Source organism: Pogoniulus pusillus, chromosome 2 (genome assembly GCF_015220805.1).
Source record: "Pogoniulus pusillus isolate bPogPus1 chromosome 2, bPogPus1.pri, whole genome shotgun sequence".
In the NCBI taxonomy this organism is placed as follows: domain Eukaryota; kingdom Metazoa; phylum Chordata; class Aves; order Piciformes; family Lybiidae; genus Pogoniulus; species Pogoniulus pusillus.
Window position 1 is genome coordinate 7,154,078 of NC_087265.1, and position 21,773 is coordinate 7,175,850.

Here is a 21,773-nt window from a genome sequence, read left to right on the forward strand (position 1 = left end):
TCCCTTGAGCATTGTCAAGGCTTGGTCCAGGCTGCCCAGGGCAGTGGTGGACTTCCCAGTTCTGGAAGCATTTCAAAACTATGGAGGTGTGGCGCTCAGTGCCATAGTTTGGTGGTGACTTGGCAGTATTGGGTTAACAGTTGGACTTGACCATCTTAAGGGTCTTTTCCAACCAAAATGATTGTGTGATTCCAAATCCAAAAACCCCCCAAATTTTAGGCTGTATTAGTATCCAAATAAAACTGCCCAATGATTTTTACTTACAACCTCTGCATGGAGCATTCTGTGAGCAGCTAGGTAGACTTCTCCCACCCAGCTGTGGTGTGTTGGCCTGTTTATACTTAAAAAGGAGCAACAGTGGCCATCAAGTCCAACAAGCCCAGCAGGGTCAGCAAGAGACAAAGCACAGGGAGCAAGAGGATAGGGCCAGACTCCTGTGGTTGTGCCCAGTGACAGAACAAGGGGCAACAGGCACAAATTGGAAGCCAGGAGGTTCCCCCTGAAGATGAGGAGAAACTTCTTTGTTGTGAGGGTGCTGGAGGCCTGGAACAGGCTACCCAGAGAGGTGTTGGAGTCTACTTGTCTGGAGAGCTTCCAACCCAACCCACCCCCCCAGATATTGTGGTGCTGGGCAAGCTGCTGTGGATGCCCCTGCTTTAGCAGGGGGCTTTGGACTGGATGATCTCCAGAGGGGTCTCAACTCCTACTGTTCTGGGATTCTGCAATCACATTAAAAAAAAAAAAAAAAGGCAGGAAAATTTATTGATAACCTTTCTAACAAAGGGAAGATCATTCCCCAAGTTCCTTATTAATTTATGCTCCTCTATAATTATCACTTGGAGTAACCAGCAGAGCTCTAATAAATGTGTAATGAAAGCACAAACCATGCCACAGCACTCAGCCTCAGATTACATCTCTAACAACATCTACAATTCCAGCCTGGTTGAAATCTTTCCATCTCAGTCCACCCTCTCTGAAGGCTGGGGGTTGGGGGTGGGTTTTTTCCCCCCTCTTTGTTATGTCATTCTGCAGACAGATCCCAGGTTGTTCCCTGTCACCCACCAGAGCAAGCGGCTCAAACAGCAAGCGCCGTTGGACAGCCCTTAATTAGTGCTACTTGGGATAGGCAGGATGAGAGTCTGTGTCAGCATCTCACTTAGATCCCAGTTCAGGAGGGGTTCTGAGCACGCTCAGATGCTGCTAGAGAAGTGGAGGTGATCAGGATGTGCTCAGTACCATCCAGGATCTGTCCCTTCAGCAGCAGCAGTGAGGTAGGAGTGACAAGACCCAGATGACAATTTGAAATAAAGGACACTGGGGTTTTTTTTTGCTCCCACTTCCACTAATACAGTAACTGGGAATGTTAGGATAAGTGTAGGAAATAATGTTCCTTCTGTTAAATAGCTTCAAATTATCCTGCTACATTTCACAAAGTGTTCATTTCTCCAAACTTGGCGGGTTTGATGAGCTATCAAAATAGTTCTGATAGTGTAAAAATACACAGATAAGGACACAGTTACTAAAAACACAGAATGGAAAGTAAAATAATATTATTGACATGCTTGGAAGTCTTTCCTTCTTACTCAGGAAAAGGAGCCTTGGATCCCTACTAGAGGAGCCATCCTAAAGGGTTAGATCCCTGCTGGAGGAGTCACCCTTAGGGGCTGGACCCCTGTTGGAGGAGGCATCCTTAAGTCTTTGATCCCTTATAGAGCAGCTGTCCTCAAGTGTTGGACTCCTGCTAGCAGAGTCACCCTAAGGGGATGGATCCTTGCTGGAGGAGCCATCCTAAGCAGCTGGATCCCTGTTGGAAGAATCATCCTAAGGGGCTGGATCCTTGCTGGAGGAGCCATCCATCCTCAAGTCTTTGATCCCTTATAGAGGAGCTGTCCTCAAGTGTTGGACTCCTAGAGGAGTTACCCTAAGGGGCTGGATCTCTGCTGTAGGAGTCATACTAAAGGGTTGGATCCCTGTTCGAGTAAGTCACCCTAAGGGGCGGGATGCCTGCTGGAGGAGCCATCCTCAAGCCTTAGATCCCTTATAGAGGAGTCATCCTCAAGCCATGGAATACTTTAGGCTGGAAAAGACCTTTAAGATCATCAACTCCTGCCATTAATTTATTTAATAAAGCTTTGAATCCATAGCCCAGTTACAGTGACTTGTTTGGAAGTTTGCAATCAGGTATTTCCCAGGAATTCACAGAATCAAGGAACAGTTTGGGTTGGAAGAGACCTTAAAAATTATCTAGTTCTAATCCCCCTGTCATGGGCAGGGACACCTTCCACTAGACCAGATTGTTCAAGGCCTCATCCAGCCCAGCCTCTAACACTTCCAGGGAGGGGGTATTAGGTGGAGGCATCTTGAATTTCATGTTATAGTTGTCATTATTTTAACAATTCCCATTTAAATTAGGGGGAAATGTCAGCTTGGGGCCTGCATCAAGTTGTGGATGTCCTCTCCCTGGAGGTATTCAAGGCTATGATGAATGTGGCCTGGTCTAGTGGAAGTTGCCCCTGCCAATGGCAGAGGGCTGGAGCTCAACGATCTCGAAGGTGCCTTTCAATCCAAACCATTCTATGATGGTCATAAAAATACTGCATTGCTCAGATGCTCCTACCACAACAAATGGTCATTTCAGTTTGTCACCCAAAGTGCAGCTGCTTGCAGCCCCCATTGCAGATTTATGACTGTTTATGAGAGATCCCTCAACTGAGTCGGCCACCTGCTAATGTCTTCATCATCTGGGAGTAAACTTAAGCAGCTCAGATGATTTTTGCATCCAGAAATGCTTCCAAATTATTTGCTTTGGAGGTTCAGCCTTCACATTGTGCTCATGCACCACCAGTCCACCTGTGTTATTTCAGCTCCCAAACTGGAGAGATCTGCTTGTTAAGGTAAAGCAGCTAAAGATGCCTGGAACGGCACAGGATGCAGACAGCTTTTACGGAATCATGCAAGATGCTGAGATCTCTGCGAGCTTCACCACATTCACACAATTAAATGCTGTGATCAGGAGAGAAGAAAACAAACCCAAGAGGGGGCTGTGCTCATGTGTCATCCTTCTCTCTAATGCTCTCACAGCCACGCTTAGAGTTCAGGCAGTAAGCAGGGTGATTGATGGTCTGAGAGGTCCAAGTAGCAAAAACTGGAGATTCAGCTCCTTCTCCCTCTCCATTTTTCTTTGACTGCCACCCCATTAGGGCTGGATGCCATCAATTTAAGCAGGTACAGGATCATACCCTAAAAATAACTTGCCTGATTGCTCTGTTTCTTGTTAGAGGAGACAGAGTGAGGGGCTTTGGTTGTGGAGTAACATGCTTGTGAATACTTCCAGTCATAGTACCAACTGCCTGAACCCTCCGCTTCTCTCCAGCCACTAACACTACAGGCCTCCACACAAAATCATGTGTCTCAGATCTCTGCACACCCCTTGGGGATGGCTTCTTTTCATAGAATAGAATCATAGAATTGTTTGGGTAGGAAAAGATCTCTAAGAGCAGTGACTCCAAGTGTCAATCTGGCCATTATACCATGTCCCAGAGTGCCGTGGCCACGTATTTCTTGAATATCTCCAGAAATGGTGACTCCACCACCTCCTTGGGCAGCCTGTGCCAATGCCTGACCACTCTTGCAGCAAAGAAATTCTTCCTAATCTCCAGGCTAAACCTCCCCTGACACAATTCCAGGCCATTTCCTCTTGCTCTATCACCTGGTACTAGGGAGAAGCAAACAACCCCCACCAGTCTCCAACCTCCTTTCAGGGAGTTGTAGAGTGCAATGAGGTCTCCCCTCAGCCTCCTCCACACTGAACAGCTCTGGTTCCCTCAGTTGCTCCTCACCAGCCCTGCTCTCCAGACCCTTCACCAGCTTCACTGGCCTTCTCTGGACATGCTCCAGCACCTCAATGTCTTTCTTGGAGTGAAGGACCAAAAACTGAATCCAAGATTTGAGATGTGGCCCTACCAGTGCCAAGTGCAAAGAGACAATTCCTGCCCTGGTCCTGATGACCACACTATTGCTGATCCAGGCCAGGATGCTGGTGGCTTTCTTGGCCATGTAGGCTCGTACTCTGGCTCATTTTCACCTGCTGTCAACCATCACCCCCAGGTCCTTTTCTGCTGGGAAGTTTACAGCCACTTGCCCCTGCTCCTGGAGCCTTCATGGAGTTATTGTGATCCAAGTGCAGGACCCAACCATTGGCCTTGTTGAACCTTGTCCAACTGACCTCAGTCCATCCATCCAGCCCAGCCAAATCTCATGGAGTTACCATGATTCAAATGCAGGACTCAGTCATTGGCCTTGTTGAACCTCATCTTGTCGATCCAGCCCAGCTAGATTCCTTTGGAGAGCTTCCTATTGTCCAGCAGATCAAAACTTCCACCCAATTTAGTGTCATCTGCAAACTTTCTGAGGGTGTCTCAATTCCCCCATCCAAATCTTTGGTAAAGATACTGAAGAGAAATGGCCCCAGCACTGTGCCCCAAGCCTGGACCATTGCATGGGATGGTTGTCCCCTTCATCTTGAGCTGCTGCATCCCTCCCCAGTGGCTGAGGCATGGTGGCTCTTGAGGAGGCTGGTGGCAGCACAGCCAGCTTTATAAGGATGAATGAAGATGAAAAGGAAGACAAATAGAAGTGAATGAGGCACTGCTTGCTGTGATTCATGAGAGCTTGCAGTAAGCCTGTTAGCCTCCGCCTGGCTCCCTTCTCCCAGAATAATGGATAGTTACAGTGTGGATGGTGACATTGTCAAACCATCAGGAATTGCTGATTATGGTGCTAAATATTGATCTCTGCTTCACATGTGTCAAAATTCTTTCTTCCCTTAATTAGAACTTCCCTAAGCACCACGCAAAGAACAAACCGAATAGATCAGATCTCGGCAGAAAGGGAGGGTGAGACCAGCAGATAATTGTGACCTCTTGTCTTCCTCGTCTCTCTGGAGTTTTGAGATGACTTCAGCTGTCTATCCTGCCCTTCCCAGCACATGTGATAATCATACTCATTTTTCCCAATCTAACCATAGGAAGATTTTCTTCCCCCCCCCCTCCCCCCCTTATTATTTTTTTGGGGGGGGAGGGGATTGTAGTTTGTTGTGGTTTTTTTTTTTTTTTAATATTTATTTCTTTATTTATATCCAGGGCTGTGCTTTTCATCATTTCAACCCACGAGGGCTTGCAGTCAGATGGCAGGGAAACTTAAAGTGCCAGAAGGTGCCTTTTTCTATTTGTTTGTTTCATGGTAGGCTGCACCAGGCAATGACCTGTGGCAAGGGTGTCACGCAAAACGGAGACAGGTTCACCCAATCAAAGGCAGCTTTAAAATTAACACAGATCCCTTCATTTCTTCACGTGGGATCTTGGGGAAGGGCAATTTAATGGATGTCATAGTCCTCTGATTATCACACCAGCTATAAAAGATTAACTTTGGGTATCACGATTACTCCGCATTATTTACGTTAAGAGAGAATTTCCTCATCAGCGCAGCCAACGACAATTAGTACTAATTTGGGGATCACTCTTCAATCATCTCTCCTACTCTTTTTTACTGTATTTATAATATAAAATAATGAAAGCTTGTGATGTATGGTTTCAATTTACTCCACAAACTGAGCACTTAAGTCATTTATCTTAGTTTATCTGTAATAAACTGGGGGTTAGGAGGGGGCGTGGGGGGGAATTGTGTTGTTGGTTGGGTTGGGTTTGGGTTTGTTTTGTTTTCTAAAGAACCATGACACCAGGGTGCATTTACCTTTAGTTTGATGTGCTTGATAAAAATCAATACTTCATTAAAAGATTCCTTCCCCCCCTCCCCCTCCACTCACACACCCCTCCCCAAATTGTTCACAGTGATTGGAGAACAGGAGGGGGAGTGGGGAGGAAGGAGGATGCTGGTCTGTAAACCACTCAACATTTGTATAATCATTTGGTGCTCAGCTATCTGCTGGGAGCTCATGGCATAAGAGGGATGAAGAGGTGGAAATCAAGGAAAAGGCAAAGTCAGGAGAATGGCCCCATTCTCACCTTATAGAATCATAGACTGGTTTGAGTTGGAAAAGTTCTCTAGGATCACTGAGTCCAACTATCAGTCCAACAGCACCACAGCCATTAAACCATGTCCCAAAGTGCCATTGCCACACAGTTCTTGAACACCTTCAGGGATGGTGACTCCATTACCTCCCTGGGCAGCCTGTTCCAATGCCTACCCACTCTTGCAGCAAAGAAATTGTCCCTCATCTCCAACCTAAACCTCCTCTGCCACAATTCCCTGGATTGATGTGCAGCCGAAGTAATAAATATGATTGGAAGACAAAGAATATCCACCATCTATGGAAGGAGTTATACTCCCCACTACAAAACTTGTGGGAAACTGATGTGACAAGTGATCAGGAAATGGAGTAAGTTGCTCAAGATGGTGGTGGAATGGCTGTTCCTGGAGATGTTCAAGAAATGTGTGGGTGTGACACTTCAGGATATGGTTTAATGGCTGTGGTAGTCTTACTTTGATGTTTAGACTCAGTGATCTCAGAGGTCTTTTCCAACCCAAACGATGCTATGATTCTATAAGTGGTTTGCTTTAGCCACTCTTGCCCTCACCTCCAGCCCATGAAAGCCAAAACATTACCAAGAAATTCAATTTTCACTTGCTCTACTTTAACCTTCTTTGGGTCATACAACCATAGAACTGTTGAGGTTGGAAGAGACCTTTGAGATCATCAAGTCTAACCATTTACCTAGGGCTCACAATCCCACCTTTGCTGCTAAGCTGCTACCACTAAGTCATATCTTTCACAACTACATCCACATATCTCATAAATCCCTCCAGAGATGATGACTCCACCACCTCCCTGGGCAGCCTGCTCCAGTGCCTGAGAACCCTTTCTGTGAAGATATTTTTCCTAGTGTTCAACCTGAACCTTCATTGGCACCATTTGAGGCCATTTCCTCTTGTCCTCTCACTTGGTGCACGTGAGAAAAGACAAACCTCCACCTTGCTCCATCCTGGAATGGATCCTTCTAAGGACACAGCAGAGGCTCACAAGCATCCTTTTAGTGGCACACATTTGAGGTGCGAAGGAAGCTCAAGAAGCAGGGCTGGCTTCTCATGGTGGAACATAGTGGCAATATGTTGCAGTGCTAGGTATAGTTCTAGGGCTTGTCTTGTTGATGCACACAAGCTGTTGGACTGAGCAAGGAGGAGGAGTCTGGAAATGAGAGATCTGATGCTACCTGACAATGCTTTCCTGCATGACTGGCTTATCAGAATGATGGACTTCATGACTGCCTTTCTTGCTACAGAATGAGGACATTGACCTTCACCCACTACCTGGAACAGGCTGAGGATAGAATCACAGTATTGGTTTTGTTGTAAGAGACCTTTCAGATCATCAAGTCCAACTCTTAATCCAGTGGTGCCAGGTCACTAATAAACAATGTCCCTCAGCATCACATCTCCACAGCTTTGAAACCCTTCCAGGGATGGGGACTCCGTCACTGTTCTGGGCAGCCTGAGTCAGGGCTGGACAACCTTTTTGGGGAAGGAATGATGACACAAAAGCAAGACAAGTCTCTGCCCTTCCCCTGGCAAAACCCCCAGTATTGGGTCCTTTTTGATGTTGTAATTCAATGACCTCAAAATTCAATGACTCATTTGAGATCCCACTTTTGCTCCTCACCCAACACAAATGTATTTTATCAGGTAAACAGAGGTTGGTGCTTTTACTTCCATGAAGACCACTGTCCTGGTTCCTAGTGTTGAGGTCCTCTATGTACTAACTGGGAGTGGGACACATCACTGCAGAACGAGGTGCAGAGGTTAATCCTTGAAAAATATTTTACCTGCAGGTTGGTGATCTGAGGGCTGGGAAACCTCTTCTACAGGGATAGGCTGAGAAAATTTGGGTTTTCAGTGTCTGAATGGGCCTACTGGAAGGCTGGGGAGGGACTCTTTAGAAGGGCCTGTGGTGATAGGACAAAGGGAAATGGTTTGAAACTGGAGTAGAGGAGATTTAGGTTGGACATTAGGAGGAAGTTCTCCACATGAGGGTGGTGAAACACTGGAACAGGTTGCCCAGGGATGTGATTGAGGCCCCATCCCTGAAGACCTTCAAGATCAAACTGGATGTGGCCCTCAGCAACTTGCTTTTGTTGGAGATGTCCCTGCTGACTGATCATGGGTTGGACAGTATGACCCTTACAACCTGATGCATTCTGGACAGCCTGATCTAGTTGGAGATGTCTCTGCTGACTGACTGCTGTGGGGTTGTACAAGATGACCTTTGAGGGTCCCTTCCAATCTGATGCATTCTGGACAGCCTGATCTAGTTGGAGATGTCTCTGCTGACTGTCTGCCGTGGGGTTGTACAGGGTGACCTTTGAGGGTCCCTTCCAATCTGATGCATTCTGGACAGCTTGATCTAGTTGGAGATGTCTCTGCTGACTGTCTGCCATGGGATTGTACAGGGTGACCTTTGAGGGTCCCTTCCAATCTGATGCATTCTGGACAGCCTGATCTAGTTGGAGATGTCTCTGCTGACTGTCTGCCATGGGGTTGTACAGGGTGACCTTTGAGGGTCCCTTCCAATCTGATGCATTCTGGACAGCCTGATCTAGTTGGAGGTGTCTCTGCTGACTGTCTGCCGTGGGGTTGTACAGGGTGACCTTTGAGGGTCCCTTCCAATCTGATGCATTCTGGACAGCTTGATCTAGTCGGAGATGCCTCTGCTGACTGTCTGCCGTGGGGTTGTACAGGATGACCTTTGAGGGTCCCTTCCAATCTGATGCATTCTGGACAGCTTGATCTAGTTGGAGATGCCTCTGCTGACTGTCTGCTGTGGGGATGTACAAGATGACCTTTGAGGATCATTTCCAACCAGGTGCATTCTGTGACTCTGTGATCTTGTGGCTCTGTGATTAGGTGAATCTATGATTTTCTGATCCTATGACCATGTGATCACCAGCAAGCTGGAGGCAAACCCATCATTCCTTCATCCCCAACGCATATTTGGAGCAATTCAGGGAAGGCAAACAGGAGCTGGTCAATAAAGCAGCTGCTGGTCTTCCACTCTTACATCCTCCTCATGAATCCTAACCGGGAGTACTAATAATAACGGATGGGGTGGGGGGGGTGAGGTTGAGAGTGCTTTAAATTAGCAAGTGAGCCTCCTAAAGCTGGGAGCTAGGTTGTGTGGGTATCACAAATAATAAGCGGTTGCGCAGCAGCACAGGGGTATAAGATATACTGTACTTTAAGCTCTGTTTGATGAATCTGAGCACAGTTCCTGGGGGATAGATTACTTTAAACCATGCTCTTTTACTTTCTAATCCTGACTTGATTTGATTTGTACTTTAATACAGCTGCCTGGCAATTCAACAGCAAATAGAGACTATTTATGTAATCATATTGTAAAGTAGCGGGACAAGGAGAAACTCTGCAGGAAAAAAAAAAGATGGGGGGGGGGGGGGGAGGAAAGGAAAGAAAACCTTTTTTTGGAGAATAGTTTGTTGTACTTTTTATTTATTTATTTATTTTTAGTTTGGTTTTTTTTTTTTTCTTTACTATTTTATTTATCGAACAGCAGGGCTTCAGGCTTTTCAGTGCTCATTATAATTGGTTTTCTGCTTGAACTTTCAAAAACTGTCATGTCAATACTCAAACAGAATTTTTTTGCTTACTATATGGCTGTGGGCTCTATTTTCTCATGTGCTACTTGACAAAGTTCTTGTAATATCTCAGAGGCAAGTTCTGGAGTTTTAGTTGCTATTTAAGAAACTGGGAGGTAAGAGTAATTTTATCTTCTCTATTGTTTCTGGTTGCTCTCCCATAATTCCTCATTTCAGCTTCTCCATTTTTCCTGGTTTCTATCCCATAATTCCTCATTTTGTCTTCTCTATTCTTCCTGGTTTCTCTTCCATAATTCCTCATTTTGTCTTCTCCATTTTCCCTGGTTCCTCTCCCATAATTCTTCATTTCATCTTCTACCTTTTTCCTGGTTCTTATTCCAAAATCCCTCATTTTATCTTCTCTATTTTTCCTGATTTCTATCCCATAGTTCCTCATTTTCTCTTTTCCATTTTTCCTGGTTCCTCTCCCATAATTCCTTGTTCTATCTTCTTTATTTTTCCTGGTCGCTCTCCTATCATTTCTCATTTTGCCATAGAATCATACAACCATAGAATGGTTTGAATTGGAAGGGGCCTTCAAAAGTCATCTAGTCCAACCCCTCTGCAGTGAGCAGGAACATCTTCCATTAGATCAGGTTGCCCAGAGATCTGTCAAGCGTGACCTTGAATACCTCCAAGGATGGGGGCTCTTGTCCACTGTTCCTGCTTGCCTTCCCATAATTCCTCACTGTCACTTTTTGGGATTGAGCAAACTGAGAAGAAAGCTCACAGATTCATAGGCTGGTTCCAACCCCCATGCAACAGGCAGGGACAGCTCCCACTAGATCAGGTTGATCAAGGCCTAATCCTAATCCTAGAACACTTCCAGGGTGAGGGTATGCACAACTTCCCTGGGCGACCTCTTCCAGTGTCTCACCACCTTTCATGCTGATCTTTGAGGTCCTTTCCAACCAAAACCAAGTCTATGATTCCATTCTATGAAGATTCTGGAAGATTTCTACTGGAAGTTAGGAAGACATTATTTCCAGTGAGGTAGGTGAGCCCTCTAAGATTGTTCAGTCCAGTTGTCAACCCAAGACCACCATAGCCTTTAAACCATGTCCTGAAGTGCCACATCCACACATTTCTTGAACACCTCCAGGGATGGCAGGTCTACCACCTCCCTGGGCAGCCTATTCAAATGCCTGGCAAGGAATGGCTTGAGTTGGAAGAGACTTTAAAGTTCCTCTAGTTCCAACCCCTCTGCCATGGGCAGGGACGTCTCCCACTGGACCATGCTGATCAAGCCTCATCCAGTCTGGCCTTGAACACTTCCAGGGATGAGGTGTCCACAACTTCTCTGTGCAACCTGTTTCAGTGTCTCACTATTGATTTAGTAAAGAACTTCTTCTTAATGTCAAATCTAAATCTACCCTTCTCTGGTTTAGATCTATCTCCTTATAGTCCTCATTTCCATCACTAGAAGCTAAGACATGCCTCAGTTCTCCAGTGTCATGGAATAGAGTGAATCCCACTAGAGGGCTTGGCTTATTCCTCTATGCAGGGCTGGGACCACTCTGTTTCTAATCATCCAGTCCTGTGCCAAAATAGTTTTCAGAAATAGATTTTTTTTATGTTTCTGGATAATTTTGGCCCTCCTGTGCATTTGCAAACAGCCATAAAATCACTGCAATCATTGTCTAGGAGAATAACATAATGTCTATGGAGAAGAGACTTCTTCATCTACTTCTCAGTAATGGTGGGATTGTGAGCTCTAGCAGAATGCCTGAACTTGATGAGCTCAGAGGTCTCCTCCAACCTCCACAGTTCTATGATTATGTGATTTTGTGATTGAATAAAGTAATGAAAACAAGTTAATGTCTTCAAAAAGCCTCCAGTGGAAAGGTTTGCTGTCTGTTTCCTTGTGCACAGGTGGGCTACACAGCATTAAAATGCTGGGATGGGAGATGAAATACAAGAATCATAGAACTATTTGGGTTGGAAAAGACCTCTAAGATCATTGAGTTCAACTATCAACCTTACACCACCATAACCATTAAACCACGTGCCCAGGTGCCACGTCCACACATTTCTTGAACACCTCCAGGGATGAAGACTCCACCACCTCCCTAGACAACCTGTTCCAATGCCTGACCACTCTTGCAGCAAATAAATCGTTCCTCATTTCCAACCTAAACATCCCCTGGCACAATTCCAGGCCATTTCCTCACATTCTCATGCCTGATCCTAGGGAAAAGAGACCAGCCCCCATTGGTCTCCAACCTCCTGTCAGGGAGTTGTAGAGAGCAATGAGGTCTCCCCTCAGCTTCTCTTCTCCAAAGCAAAACCAAATCACAGCTAATTTAGTGCCACAAGAAAGAAACAACATTTTTCCTATTTATAGTCAGTTACTGGAGTTTAGAGTTTCAAATAAACTGGTCAAAATATGGTGGAGAGAAGAACATTCAATTAGGAACACAGCCTAAGAACTCTTGTTCTTCTGGTGCTGATAATAGGAGCTAAACACAGAAAGAAAAGGAGAGGAGAGTTCTGTTCTGAAACCTAGATAATGGCAAAGCTTCATTTCAGAATGAGCATTTTTGGTATTTAAAGGCAGCTGGAAAACTGCTTTTTTATTTGCAACATTCTGTAGCAGGGTCTGCAGTGGAGCTGTAGGAGTTTAAAGGACACCAGCTCAGCCTGAGCAAAGAGTGGAAAAGCAGAGATAAGGATGATGATACAGAATCAGGAATCTGCTTGGTGGAGCAGCTTCCTGAGTGAAGAAATAAATATCATTAATAAAAGCCCACAGCAAGCAGAGTTTTACTCCTAGCTTCAACGCTCAAAAGGAATTTATTTTTCCTAGATTAATATAAAATATAAATATAATATAAATAAAATTCATATTAGATTACAAATTAAGGACAACCTTTCTCTAAATCCAAATCTAATATGAATCTAGTCTATACAAAATTTAGATTAGATTATAAATTAAGGACTACCTTTAGCTAAATTTATACATAATTTAAGTAATGATCTATGCAAAATTCATATTAGATTGCAAATTAGGAATCATAGAATCAGTACCAGATTGGAAGGGAGCCCCAAAATTCACCTGTTCCAAGCAAATGAAGGGCATCTTTTTTTCTAAACCCATATATAATATAAATATACTCCAAATAAAAGTCATAATAGGCTATGAAATGAGGACAAACTTCTCCTCAATTCCTATATAATATAGATACAGCCAAGATAGAATTCATATGAGATCACCTGGAGGAGTTCAAGGCCATTTTGGATGAGGCCTAATGGGAGATGTCCCTGTCCATGGCAAAGGGGTTGAAAGTAGATGAGCTCTAAGGTTCCTTTCAACTCAAACCATTCCACGAATCTATGAAACTATAAACTATTGTATTAGAAATTAAAGAGCACCTTTTGGTGAATTCATACAGAACATAATCAGTAATATAATATCAATTTTATATGGATTATATTTATGTTATATAGGACTGCTCCTTCATTTGTAATCTGATAGGATTTTGTCTAGACCATATTTTGATTAGATATTAAATAAGCAAGAACAGGTTCCTTAATTTGTAATCTAATATGTATTTTGTTTAGACCATATTTTGATTAGATATTAAATAAGCAAGAAGAGGTTCCTTAATTTGTAATCTAATAAGAATTTTGTCTAGGCCATATTTTTATTATAGATGAAATCAGCAAAAGGTGGTCCTTAATTTACAATCTCCTATGAATTCTGTATAAATTCAGGACCACCTTTTGCTGAACTTCTATGTCATAGAAATATAATATTGACAAGATTCGTATTAGATTACAAATTAAGGACCACTTCTTGTTAAATCTGCATATAATCTGTAATCTAATATGGATTTTGTCTAAATTACAGTGATGTTACAGATTGGTTTTCAATCTAATATGAATTTTGTCTAGATTATATTCACATTATATACAAATGCAGCAAAAAGTGGTCTTTAATTTGTAATCTGATGTGAATTTTGTCTACATTATATTTAGATTTTAGATGAATTTAGCAAAAGGTGGTCCTTAATTGGCAATCTAATATGAATTTTGTTTAGATTATATTTAGATTATAGATGATGGTAGCAAAAAGTGGTCCTTAATTTGTAATCTATTGTAAATATAATCTGTACAAAATCTAAATTAGACTGCAGATTAAGGGCCAGCTTCTGATAAATTAATCTATAATATAAATACAATCTATACAAATCTCATATTAGATCACAGATAGTATTTATATTGTAGATTAATTCAGGAGAAGATGGTCTTTAATTTGTAATCAAATATGAATTTTATATAAATCAAGGACCACCTTTTCTTAAATCCATATATAACAGAAATATAATCTATAGAAAATTCCTATTTGACTGCAAACTGAGAGCCACCTTATGCTAAATTAACCAATGATATAAATATAATCTGTACAAAATTGATATCAGACTGCAAATTAAGGACCAACCTTTCCTACAAACATAATCTATATAATACTTCTTTTAGATCACAAATTAAGGACCACCTTTTGCTAAATTAATGCCTAATATGAATATAATCTATACAAAATTTTTATTAGATCACAAATTAAGGACCACCTTTTACTAAATTAATACCTAATATGAATATAATATATACAAAATTCCTATTAGGTCACAAATTAAGGACCACCTTCTGCTAAATTCATGCATAACATGAATATAATCTATACAAAATTCCTATTAGATCACAAATTAAGGACTACCTTTTGCTAAATTAGTGCATAATATGAATATAATCTATACAAAATTCCTATTATATCACAAATTAAGGACTATCTTTTGCTAAATTAGTGCATAATATGAATATAATCTATACAAAATTCCTATTTGATCACAAATTAAGGACTACCTTTTGCAAAATTAATGCATAATATGAATATAATCTATACAAAATTCCTATTATATCACAAATTAAGGACTACCTTTTGCAAAATTAATGCATAATATGAATATAATCTATACAAAATTCCTATTATATCACAAATTAAGGACCACCTTTTGCTAAATTAGTGCATAATATGACTATAATCTATATAAAGTTCATATTCTATTGCAAATTAAGGACCATCTTTTGCTAAATTCCTATATGATATGGATATAATCTATACAAAATTGACACAATTTCAAGTCAAGCTCGACCACATACTTAGAACACCCTAAATCCTTTCACGTTGAAGAAAGAGCTGAAGAAGAGCTAAGGTATTCTAAGGTCCATACAAGCTAATTCCATAGAAATGGAGACTGGGAACATATTTTATTCTATTTTATGTACCTATAGCTAATTCTGCACAAATTCAGTGAATGGGAGGGGGAGGGGGAAAAAAGAAAAAAAACCCAAAAAAGCCTTTTTGAGTGCTCTTTGAGCCACTACTCCAATATGCAACAGATATTAAACCCTCTCCTTTCTAGCAAATATTTAGCCAGCGTGGGTGTGCAAACATCTGCAGCAGTGGGGTTGTGTTCACCAACATCTGACACATGCTGTTGGGCACAGGGAAAAGACGGGAGGGGAATTCTACAGCATCTTTACACTGACCAGAAGGAAAAAAAAACAACAACAACCAAACCCCAAACGTTTCAAATTAAGATTTTTTTTGTTGTTAGACTTGCAACCAACAGGCATGGAAATGCTGCTAGTAATGGGCTGGATAATACCCTCTGAGCTTGGAACAGGAATAAATCACTGCAGTTGGGTAGGAAAAGCTCCTCAACATCGTCCTCAGACTGGATTTATTTGCTGTTTCACTCTCTTATTGCCTCCTGTTTTCTCCAGGCTTGACATAGGAAATTATAAGACTGCATCAATCTTTTCAACCTTTTTTCTTTTTCTTTTAGATAAAACCTTATTTTTTTTTAAATAAAATCTTATATTTGAAATAAAACCCCTTTTGATTTGAAGAAAAAATACTTTAAAATAAAACCTTTTTATTTTTTAAAGAAAACCTTCTTATTTTTAAAGAAAACCTTCTTATTTTAAAATAAAACCTTCTTATTTTAAAATAAAACCTTCTTATTTTTAAACAAATTCTGATTTTCTTAAATAAAACCTTAGTTATTTTTCAAGAAAACCCAGTTTCCTTAAGGAAAACCTTCATTATTTTGCAAATAAAACCTGGTTTTCTTAACTAAAATGCATTCTTTAAAAGTAAAACCTGGTGGGTTTCTTTTAATGGAGCCTTTGATTTTCACAGAAAACATTTTTGGTTTGAATTAGAACTTTATTTTTTAAATAAACCCCTTTTTAGAAAAGAAAATACAGCTTTTTATTAAAAATACTTTCTATTTTCTTAAATAAACCCTTTTCTCTTTAACTATCCTTCTTTTTTTAATAACCCTTTTTTCAAATGAACCTTTTTTTCCTATCAAACTTTTAAAATAAAATCTTTCTTTTAACGAGGCTTAGTTTTACCTCAATAAACTCTTTTATTTTTAGATCAGAGCCTTTTTTCTTTCCTTGAATAAACCTTTATTTTTTTCAAATAAACCTTTTTTTAGTAAACCTTTTTTACAGTAAACCTTTTTTTTAGTAGACCTTTTTCTTAGTAAACCTTTTTTTTAGTAGACCTTTTTTTTGTAAACCTTTTTTTTAGCAAACCTTTTTTTTTTTTAGTAAACCTTTTCTTTTTATTATTAAAACCTTTTTTTTATTATTAAGACCTTTTTATTTAAGTAAAACTTTTCTTTTTCTCTCAATCAAACCTTTTTAAATAAAGCCTATTTAAGAAAAAAAAAAATAAAGCCTTTTTATTTTTTAACCAAACCTCTTTCTTTAATCAAACCTCTGGGTTTTTTTAATCTAAATAAAACTTTTTTTTCCTAAATAGAACCTTTTTTTTTTGAGGAGTAAACCCCTCTTTTAAAAACAAACCCCATCTTTAAAAAACAACAATCCCTTTTTTAACCTAAACCCTACTTTTAAACCTAAACCCTATTTTTTTCCTTAAATGGAAACATTCATTCTTAAATTAAACCTTTTTATAATAAAAGCTTGTTCTTTCAATCAAACCTTTTTTTTACTTCAAATCAAACCTTGATTTTTAAAGAATAAAATCTTATTTTTAATAAAACCTTATTTTTTTTAAGTAAACCCCTAATTTTTATAAAATAAAACCTGTATATTAAGTCATTTTTTAATAAAAGCTTTTTAAAACAAAACCTTTTTAAAATAAAATATATTTTTTAATCAATACTTCTTTTAAATAAATCTTTTTTTAAATAATCATCTTCAGATGATTAAAAATAAACTGAAAATACACTTTGGGATTTTATGTGTGTGTGTGTGTGTGTGTGTGTGCAGCCTTTCCAGAGACAATGGAGAGTCACCAGTTTGGCAGGCTGGAGGGAGCTGCTGGTTGCTCCAGCTCTGGTGACAGCTGCTTGCCAGGAAGGCAAAAAGCAGCGATGAGATTGCAGTTTTGGTTCCTAAAAGTATATCAAGGCTCCTCTTTTAGTCAACTTGGAAATTTATATACTATACACTACCCCTCCTTTAATATCCTCTCTCTCTCTCTTTCCTCTGGGCATTTATTGCTGTTCTTTCTAGTTCAGTAACCAGTGAGCAGAAGGTTCATTAAAACTAATTGAATTGGAAACTTGTCTGCCCTGGGAAATGTTAACTCTTTGTTGTTATCTCCAGGAAATTCCTTTTGTTATTTCCCTTTGAATGTATATTATTGGACTTTGACGTGGCAAACCCCACTTGGAAAAATGGTTTTATTTCTCAGCCTGACTCGACAGCATCTTGCAGCAGGCTGCTCTCCCCTCCCCGCATGCCACGGCAAGGTTCCGTGTGCGCGATGATGAGTGAGGAGCTGCCCATGGACACCCTGCTGATGGATTCACTCCTGCAGCTCCCCAGCAACAACACAGAATCTTAGAATCGTGCAACCATAGAGTCATGGAATCTTAGAAGTGTTTCAGATCATCGAATCCCACCGGCAACACAACACCACCATGGGCATTAAACCATATCATAGCATCATGGAATTGTTTCAGATAGAAAAGGTCTCTAAAATCATTGAGTCCAATCATTGCCCTAACAACACCATGGCTATTAAACCATGTCCTCAAGTGCCACATTTCTTGAACACCTCCAGGGATTCCAACCCCACCTGGCTACAACCTCCTTTCAGGTAGTCGTAGACAGTTTCTATCTAATCTCCACCACCATTCTGGGAAGCCTGTTCAAACACCTGACAAAGAATGGCTTGAGTCAAAAGGGACCTTAAAGATCACCTAGTTTCCACCCCTCTGCTGTGGTCCCAGACATCTCCTGCTAGACCATGTTCATCAAACCTCATCCAGGATGTTCTTAAACACTTCCAGAGATGAGGTGTCCATAACTTCTGTGGGCAACTTGTTCCAGCATCTTAACCACTCTCATAGTAAAGAGCCTCTTCCTAATGTTCAATCTCAATCTCCCCTGCTCTATTTTAAATTGATCTCCTTACATCCATCATTTCCATCACCAGAAGCCAACACACACCACAGATCTCCAGCACCATGCAGTATATCCCAGTATAGGGCTTGTTTTTTTCCTTCTATCCAGGGCTGGGCACTGTTTCTCACCACCCACCCACCACCAATATCTCCTTCTGAAATGGGAAAATAACCCACAGGACCATAGGTTTAGGAGTCTGGATGGCTCTGATGGTGATGGTCACAGCACTCAACCCACAAGTAGGAGCAATATTCAGATTCCAAGATCCATGGAAATCTTTGGATTGGAAGAGACCTTCAAGATCATCCAATTCCAACTCTCCTGCCATGGGCAGAGACACCTTGCACCAGATCAGGTTGCTCAGGTCCTCATCCAACTTAGCCTTGAACACCTCCAGGGAGGGGGCATCCACAACCTCCCTGGGCAACCTGTTCCAGTGTCTCACCACCCTCACTGCAAAGAATTTCACAGATCATACGGGATTAAGCAGGTTGGAAAAAAACTCTGAGGTCATCAAGTCCAGCCTATCACCTAACAACTTCTAATTAACTCACCCATGGCACTAAGTGCCTCATCCAGTCTCCTTTTAAACACCTCCAGGGATGGTGACTCCGCCACCTCCCTAGGCAGCCCATTCCATTGCCAATCACTCTTGCTGTGAAGAACTTCTCCCTGATTTCCAGCCTAAACCTGCCCTTGCTCTGTCACTGGGTCCCTGACAGAAGAGACAAACCCCACCTGGCTACAACCTCCCTTCAGGCAGTTGTAGAGAGTTTCTCTCTAATCTCTATCCCTCATTTCCCCTCCTCAACATATTAAAGAGGAGTTTGGTGGTTTGGGGGCCCAGGTTCCCTTAACAACCCAAAGGATCAGTGCTGGGCCCAGTCCTGTTCAGTATCTTTATTGATGATCTGGACCAGGGGTTTGAGCCCAGCATCAGTAAGTTTGCAGATGACACCAAGCTAGGAGCAGGTGTTGATCTGTTGGAGGGTAGGAGAGCCCTGCAGAGGGACCTGGCCAGGCTGGATGGGTGGGCAGAGGCCAATGGGGTGAGATTGAGCAAGGCCAAGTGCAGGGCTCTGTACTTTGGCCACAACAACCCCAAGCAGCACTACAGGCTGGGGACTGAGTGGCTGAGAGCAGCCAGGCAGAGAGGGAGCTGGGGGTGCTGGTAGAGAGGAGCTGAAGATGGGGCATTAGTGTGCCCAGGTGGGCAGCAGAGCCAATGGCATCCTGGGATGGCTCAGGAGCAGTGTGGGCAGCAGGACAAGGGAGGTTCTTCTGCTCCTGTGCTCAGCACTGCTCAGGCCACACCTTGAGTGCTGTGTCCAGTTCTGGGCTCCTCCATTCAGGAGAGATGTTGAGGTGCTGGAAGGTGTCCAGAGAAGGGCAACAAGGCTGGTGAGGGGCCTGGAGCACAGCCCTGTGAGGAGAGGCTGAGGGAGCTGGGGGTGTGCAGCCTGCAGAAGAGGAGGCTCAGGGCAGAGCTCATTGCTGTCTGCAGCTACCTGAAGGGAGGCTGTAGCCAGGTGGGGTGGGGCTCTGCTGCAAGCAGCAACAGAAGAAGGGGACACAGTCTCAAGTTGTGACAGGGGAGGTCTAGGCTGGATGTTGTTAGGAAGTTGTTGTCAGAGAGAGTGATTGGCATTGGAATGGGCTGCCCAGGGAGGTGGTGGAGTTGCTGTGCCTGGAGGTGTTGAAGCAAAGCCTGGCTGAGGCACTTAGTGCCATGGTCTGGTTGACTGGCCAGGGCTGGGTGCTAGGTTGGACTGGCTGAGCTTGGAGGTCTCTTCCAGCCTGCTTGATTCTATGGTTCCATGGCTCTAAGAAGCCCACAGAGACAAAGCTGCTTCCCAGGGGACAGAGCTGGTGGTCCCAGGCTGCTGTAACATTGTTACTCTCTCCTGCTTCCCTGTAACACAGCTTATACAGCAGCACCTGGCTGATGCTGGTCTCTTCTCCTCCCTGCCCCTTGTCCCTTCTCCCTTCTCCCAGGGAAGGTGATCTGTACTCACCTCAGGGTCCGTGCGGGGCAGAGGGCTGCGAGCTGGCAGGGAGTCCTGAGCTGCGTCCTGCTGCCTGCCGAGGCCTTGCAGGCCTGAGGCGGGGAGGGCAGCTCCGGCCTACTCTCGGGCCTGCCGAGCAGGATTGCCCACGTTGGCAGCGCTGCCAGCAGGGCAAGGGAGGGGATTCTGCCCCTTGGCTCTGCTCTCCTCACACCCCACCTGGAGCACTCTGTACAGCTCTGGTGCCCTCAACACAAGCAGGACATGGAACTGTTAGAGCGAGTCCAGAGGAGGCCACAGAGATGCTGAGAGGGCTGCAGCAGCTCTGCTCTGAGGACAGGCTGAGAGAGTTGGGGCTGTGCAGCCTGGAGAGGAGAAGGCTTGGAGGAGACCTTGGAGTGGCCTTGCAGGATCTGAAGGGGGCTACAGAAGGGCTGGGGAGGGACTATTGACAAGGTCTGGTAATGACAGGATGAGGAGGAATGGGTTGAAACTGCCAGAGGGGAGATTGAAACTGGATGTTAGGGAGAGGTTGTTTGCAGTGAGGGTGGTGAGACACTGGCACAGGTTGCCCAGGGAGGTTGTGGGGGACAGAAGCACAGAATGGGATCTTTGATCTGTGCTTCTGTCCCCCACAACCTCCCTGGAGGTGTTCAAAGCCAGGTTGGATGAGGCCTTGAGTGACCTGTTCTAGTGGGAGGTGTCCCTGTCTATGGCAGAAGAGGTTGGACCTGGATGATCTTTGAGGTCCCTTCCAATCTAACCCATGCTTTGATTCTATCCTTCTAGGTTGTGAATTGATCCATTCTACCCGATGGACACAGCCTCAAGCTGTGCCAGGGGAGGTCTAGGCTGGATGTTAGGAGGAAGTTGTTGGCAGAGAGAGTGATTGGCATTGGAATGGGCTGCCCAGGGAGGTGGTGGAGGCACCGTCCCTGGAGGTGTTGAAGCAAAGCCTGGATGAGGCACTTAGTGCCATGGTCTGGTTGATTGGATAGGGCTGGGGGGATAGGTTGGACTGGATGAGCTTGGAGGTCTCTTCCAACCTGGTTGATTCTATGATTCTATGATTGCTTTCTGTGCGTATATACCTGTAAATAGAATCTCCTTTAAGGCTCCAAATCAGTGCTCAGTAATTTCATTTTTACTCCCCAAAAGGTAGTAAACACAATTTCTGTCCTCAAATATCATTTCTGTCCTCAAACATCATTTCTGTCCTCCACTCCTGGGTACCTCCTGGCCCTAAACTGGGACAAGAGAGGGTTACAGAGAAGCCTGCACAGAGCAGTGAATCTCATTTGAACACCTTTCATTAAACCCCATCCATCCACAAACCTTCCCAAACTGATAAGGAGAGAGTTGTTGGTGTTTTTTTTTCAGGACAAGTGTTTGGGTCCAGCTCTTTTGTAGCTTAAAAAAGAAAAGAAACCAAACTAAACAAAACTATTGATGAAATAAAACACTTGATAATAGTCACAGTGGTAGATTTTTGACAGCTTTAAGAAAAATCAATGGGAAATAACAGGCAACCCACTGTTGCTAATAAAAGTAAATATTTATGACTGATTTGACTGAGCTTCAATACCAGTCAATCACTTCCTAAAGGATCTTTGCAATTCATTAACCTCTTTTTACTGGTCTTGTCCCTGTT